Genomic DNA, 6,501 nt, shown 5'->3' with positions numbered 1-6,501 from the left:
GCTAATTATAATATATTAGCATGCTAAAAGACACTCCCACCAGGTCCATGACAGTTTACAGATGCCATGGCAATGTCAGGAAGTTACCCTATATGGTCTAAAAAGGGGAGGAATCCTTAGTTCTGGAAATTGCCCACCCTTTTCCCAGAAAACTCATGAATAATCCACCCCTTGTTTAGCATATAATCAAGAAAGAATCGTAAAAATGGGCAACAAGCAGCCCACAGGGCTGCTCTGCCTATGGAGTAGCCATATTTATTATGGAATAAATAAATTTATTATATTTATATAATACATTTATATAAAATTATAATTTTATAAAAATAAATTTATATAAAATTATATTATAAAAATAAAAAATATATTTTAATAATATTTAAATATTTAAAAATATATATATTTATTTTATAATATTATAAAAATAAATTTATAAATAAAATAAATTTATTCCTTTGCTTTCTTAATAAACTTGCTTTCGCTTTATGAACTCACCCTGAATTGTTTCTTGCGTGAGATCCAAGAACCCTTTCTTGGGGTCTAGATTGAGACCCCTTCCTGGTAACAAAACTAAGAATCTTATTACTAAAACTTTTCCTGTAGCTTCAGTTTACAGATAGTTCGTGAGCTATTTTAACATAGTATGTGTTGTTTAGGAGAAATACCCTCGGCAGTGTCACTAGTTCTCTTTCAACTTTTGTGTCAACTTTCTGTGGTTGCCATGGTAAAAAGGGTCTTCCTAGGAAAGTGAGATTAATTCTTATTAAGAAGATTAGGAAAAGTATTATGGGCAAGGAGAAACTTAATTCATACCTTGAAGAATGAAATAGACTTAAAAAGTAAATAGTAAAACAAAGGGTACGTTAAGTACCAAAGGTAAAGTGTAGACAGATTAAGTATCCTGAGACTCATGGGAGATTTTTATCATTGATTACATTGTTCTTATTTCTCTTTACCTGTCTTAAACTTAGAAATTATAACCAATTTAGTATGTCTTATTTGTAAATTGCCTGGTCACATGACCAATTAACATATGCTAAAACTTTCTTTTATGTGGCAGAATGCAAGTGTTACCTGAATTCAGGTACTTTTGTAGAAGCATCTTTCTAATTGAGGCACCTCTTTCTGATCTTTAAGAAGAAAAATAAAAGTTAGAGCTCATAAAAAGCTCCAGGGAGAGTACAGATGGTGGATTTTGGCCAACGTCATGGAATTCTGAGTTGTGTACTGATTCACTCTGAACTACATGTGGTCTCTTCAAAACTCAACTTATTATACCCACAAACCTCTTAAGGGTAAAAGAAAAGGTTCACCTTAAGTCCCCTTTGAAATGTACTAAGGGTGTGTGTTTTAAGTTCTTTAATCAAAGGGCAGAGGAATGATCTCTAGCTCTTTCCCACCCTAAAGACTGTTATTTGTAAGATGTTTGGAGACTTTTAAAAGTAAACATGAATTGTGGACTGGCTAACATATTTACTGCCTCATTTATTTCTCCAGATCTCAAACAGACCTCTAAGGAATAAATGCAGATTTACGTGGAAGTAGTATCAGGGCCCACTTGTAAATCTAAATGCATTGATATGTGAATACTGAGTTTCATTAGAAAATATTTACATCTTCCCTCATAACTGTAATTGGAGAGATTAAAAAATTAGACTTTCATTGCTCTCAATTTCTAGCTGTAGTCATCATCACCTACAAAAATACAATCCTTTCAAAAAAAGCGCTTCTGTTATTCTAAAATTTAAGACCACACGGCCCCAAACCTTCTCCCTAAGAGACCTGTGCCTCATAACAGCAATAGCAACATTCACTTTGAATGAGACTTATTTTCCTTGCACAGGCAAATGTCACAGGGAGGCATACTCTATTTACTCCTTGGAATATTGATTGATCAGCTTCTTTCTAATGAGGCAGTTCACTGAGCGTGTGTTTGCAGGGAGTGTGGAAAGGCACAAGTGTGTAGTAGATAGCCTGAACTGGGGGAGGCTAGTGTAGCCTGGTGCGGACTGAATTCATGGGGACTCTGCAAACATGTGAAGATGCCCTAAGGAAGGATTGCAGAGAACTAAGAGCAGTTAGCGTTGCAAAAGACAAATCTTCCACTTACACGACTCTCTCTGGAATCACTCCTGAGTCTTTGGATGCCACTTACAAATGTATTTTTATTTTTTTAATGCTTTGCAATAATGTGAAACTGGCTCGGTTTCAATTGTATTTGTAGTATCAACCTAAAAAGCCCAGCTAAGCCAGAGTTACCTCCTTTGCCCAAGTTCACAGTGCACTTTGGGTATAAACATACAAAGATTCATGGGAATGTTCATTGACCTTCAGAGCTAGAAAACAGAGGAGTTTTAAAAGAAGCTGTAATCCTTGCTAATATAATTGAGAAGTTTATTTGCAACGTTTTCTTACAATTGCTGTTCCTGGCACTGAGTTACATATGACCTTAAAAAGGACCATAATCTGCTAAGAGACTGAAACCTCTCTCTCTACCCCCCACCAACCCCCACTTTCTTTCTCTTTGGGTAGGCTGCCCTCATGAAATGTGTTGCTTTACTTTATTTTGAGTTTCTTGGCTGCTGAGGTTTTATTTGGAAAAGAAACATCAAAATAAGTCATAATAGCAGCAGTAGTGTTTTGAGAAAGAATTAGAAATTAAATAATTTCTAAATGATGATGCCAGAGACAAGATTTATTTACTGTGGCATTTTAATATGATATTACATGTTTATTTTTTCAAGTTTTAAGATTACCTTCTTCAATACTCTTTCTGATTTTTATTATTTACATAATATCTTTTTAATGACACTGCCAAAACATGGTAGTTGTCCTACTTAAAATAAACGTCTATGTCCCTTCTTTTTTTGCTGAATCCGATTTGCTGTGGTTTTTATAATATAAATTTCTCAACTACACATGTAGGCACTTTTTCTATTTTTGGTTAGCTTTTTCATTGCCCTTGTTCTCCAAAGACTTTGTCTGAAGAAAATTTGCAACTATGAGGAGTTTCATGCTGAAACTTTGACTTGCTATTTTATTTTTGGTCAAACTATCCAACCCAAACCTCTATTAGCTCCAGACTGCATTCCTTTGGTCTATACTACCTTCTCCCTTCTCTGAACTCTGACACCAGAATTGAAGCCTATGATTTAAGATATATTTATATTATGGATTAAATTTCCCTGAATTCTTCTCATGTGTATAATATTCTTCATCTCTAACAAGTCCATGATTTAATTGAGTGTGAGCTCTGTTTTTCAGTTTTTTACTTAGATAATCCTACAAGTTCCTGAATGGCACATAATAGAAGCTCAATGTATATTGGTTACTGCATTAGGGAACAGTGAGGGGACATTTCTTTCTGTCATTATTTCAGGTCCTTGTTTGCTCAGAAGAAATATTTTCTGTTCCATTCTCTCTAATCATTTAAAGTCAATTTAGATCGTCATTCTTTAAAATATGTTTCTATTTTGACGATTATTGGATTTTTAAAAAATAATGGTCACTTTTAGAAGACAGAGTTGTTTAATTCTGTTTCTAAGCCTACTAACTATGTTTTGGAGCATTTCAAAGCAAAATGTATCTTCTAGAAATCATTTGTCTGTTCATTTTATATTTTTTGTACTAAGTTTTTTACAAAATAGTGAATGACAAAAGTGAGTGACAGACATAGATGAGATATAATGTTATGAAATTGATCAATCTTTATTAAACTTTATTCTGACTTTTGTGTTTATTTTATATCACCTCTAACTCCAAATAACAAGAAAGGAAAAGGTTACACAACATTTACTAGTGAATAGGTCAAGCACCATGGTCAGTGGAGCAGAAATGCCAACTTCTATAATTTCTTTCAATTGAGAAAAAAGGATGGGCAGAAATTTATTGTGCTCTGAAATAACTTATCTGCAGAATTATGAGAAATTCATTTCAATTTTTCCATAAATATATATTTTAAGGGATAAAATATAAATACTAAATTCTAATTACATTACAGTTACAGTGTAATAATACTGTGATGCTAACTGAAATGGGAGATTAAATTCACTTTTAAGTTTTTGAAGACCAAATTATGGGGAAGCCACAAGTGGGTGTTAGCTGAAAACCCACTTATGTTGGGAGCTCTACAGATCAATAACATTCTGAGGTCAATCTTGTGAAATGATAAGAAATATACATATTGGTCTCTGCCTCCAGTTGCTAACACAAAAGTTCCTAAAACTCTTGTGATTTCCTAATAGAGGTTCTAGAAGCATCTTTTGTTCTAATATTTGTTGTTTGACCTGGCTCTTGGCACAGAGCTCCAAAATCCCTCAGAATTTCCTGGATAATAAGATCATTTTTTGTTTTAATGAGATGACTCTTGGTGGGCTCCCAGATGTAGGCTGGTTACCAGAATGACCAAACTGTGATTAGAAACTTGGAACTTTGAGCCTCACATTCCATTCTCTGGAAAGGGGAGAGGAGAGCTGGAGTTAATAATTGGATTATGTTTATGTGATGAAGCCTCCATAAAATAAATCCCTAACATATGGGGTTCAGAAAGCTTCTGAACTGTTGGACATATCCCCAGCTGGGAGAGTGTGCACCCCAACTCCACAGGGCAGAAGCTCCTGAACTTCTATCCTTCTGGACCTCACCCTATGTACCGCTTCATCTGTACCTTTATCATATCTTTACCTTAAACTAGTAAACATGAGTGTTTCTCCGAGTTCTATGAGCTGTATGGGGTTCTATGAACCTGGGTGGGGTTCTGGGAACCTCTGATTTGTAGCCAAGTCAGATAGAAATTGTGGAAAACCTGGGAACCCACCCCCTTTCAACTGAAGTGGGAGCAGTCTTATGGGACTGGGCTCTTAACCAGTGAGGGCTGTGCTAACTCCAGACAGTACTGGAATTGATTGCATCACAGGATACCCAGTTGTCTGCAGACAATTGGAGAATTGTGGGAAAAAAACTCCATGCATCTGGTGTCAGAAGTGAAGTACTGACAATGGCATAAGTTCAGAAATAAAAACTGATTTTTCCTCTTAATCTACGAATCAGCAGCTTGCTCCAGCTCTCACACTCACACCCTAAAGTATGGGGCTCAGGGAGCTTCTGGATTGTTGAACACAACCACAATCTGGGAGTGTGGCACACCCTAACTCCACAGGGCAGAGACTCCTGTGCTTGGACCCTTCTGGACCTCACTGTGACCTTGGATGAGTCGCAGATTCTCTTGAGTCTCAAGTTCTCTATTTGTAAAATGAAGTGATGGAATTGATTTCTTTCATAACATGTGTTTCATTGCTGACCCCTCTGAGAAGTTGATGAGAGCAATGGAAAACATGTATACATACACAGACACTGAAATTCTGCATAGACTGTGTTGGAATTCAAACTGCCTCAAAACCAGTTGTTGTTACCCTACGGAGAAACAACCCATGGACCAGATGATTTTTAGAGGCTTGTGCAACTCCAACATTCTATGACTCTTTGACCATATTTTTGTTTTAATTAAGCTTAAACAGTATACTGAGAGACCAAAAAAAAAACCAAACAAACAAACAAACAAAAAAACAAACCCAGGCAAAGGAAAAAACATTTATAAGCAATAAGATATTTTAAGTGTAACACATATCTGGGTATAAGAGTTATCAATTTAGATACTAGATTGTGGTATTTGGATGGGTAAAAATAATGAATTTGATATGTGGAAATAAATACATCAGAACTAGCAATGCATTTTAACATTAATGTTTTAAATAATATTATTACATCCTTTAGCAGTACATGTTCTTAACATGTAATTCAAAAATTCCATACAGAAAAATATTTAAAAACAGATCAAAACATAGTGACTTTCAAATTAATATAGAGGGCTTTATTGATTTGAAATACATATTTTGAAGATGATTTTTAAACAACTAAATTTTACATTTATCATGCACTTTGTTAAAATTGACATGTTAAAATCATTAAAATGATTTTACTATTCTGTTTTAACCAATAAAACAAACTTAAATACTTCTGTTTGACTTAGTTTAGCCTTAGGGTATGGTGTGAAGCTATTTACTTATTATTGTTATTACTGTGATGATGATGATGAGACAGTGCCTTGCTCTGTTGCCGGCATTGAAGTGCAGTGGTGCGACCATGGCTCGCTGCAGCCTCGACCTCCCGGGATCAAGTAATCCTCCTACCTCATCCTCCTGAAGAGCTGGGACTATAGGCATGTACCACCACACTTGAATAATTTCAAATTTTTTGATAGAGATGGGATCTCCTTATGTTGCCCAGGCTGGTCTCCAACTTCTGGACTCAAATGGTCCTCCCTCCTTAGCTTCCCAAAGTACTAGGATTGCAGATGAGAGCCACTGTGCCTGGCCTATTTGCTTATTATTTTAAGTCATTTAAACAATGAGCTTTTCTGAAAATAGCTGAGAAAGTGCAAATTAACATTTTGAACAGTAATGTCAAATTAAATTTTAGAAAAGTATAGTGGAAAACATGCCTTGT

The sequence above is a fragment of the Papio anubis genome, chromosome 12, assembly GCF_008728515.1.
Source record: "Papio anubis isolate 15944 chromosome 12, Panubis1.0, whole genome shotgun sequence".
NCBI lineage: Eukaryota > Metazoa > Chordata > Mammalia > Primates > Cercopithecidae > Papio > Papio anubis.
The sequence above is the reverse complement of the archived record's forward strand: the minus strand, read 5'-3'. Positions refer to the sequence as shown.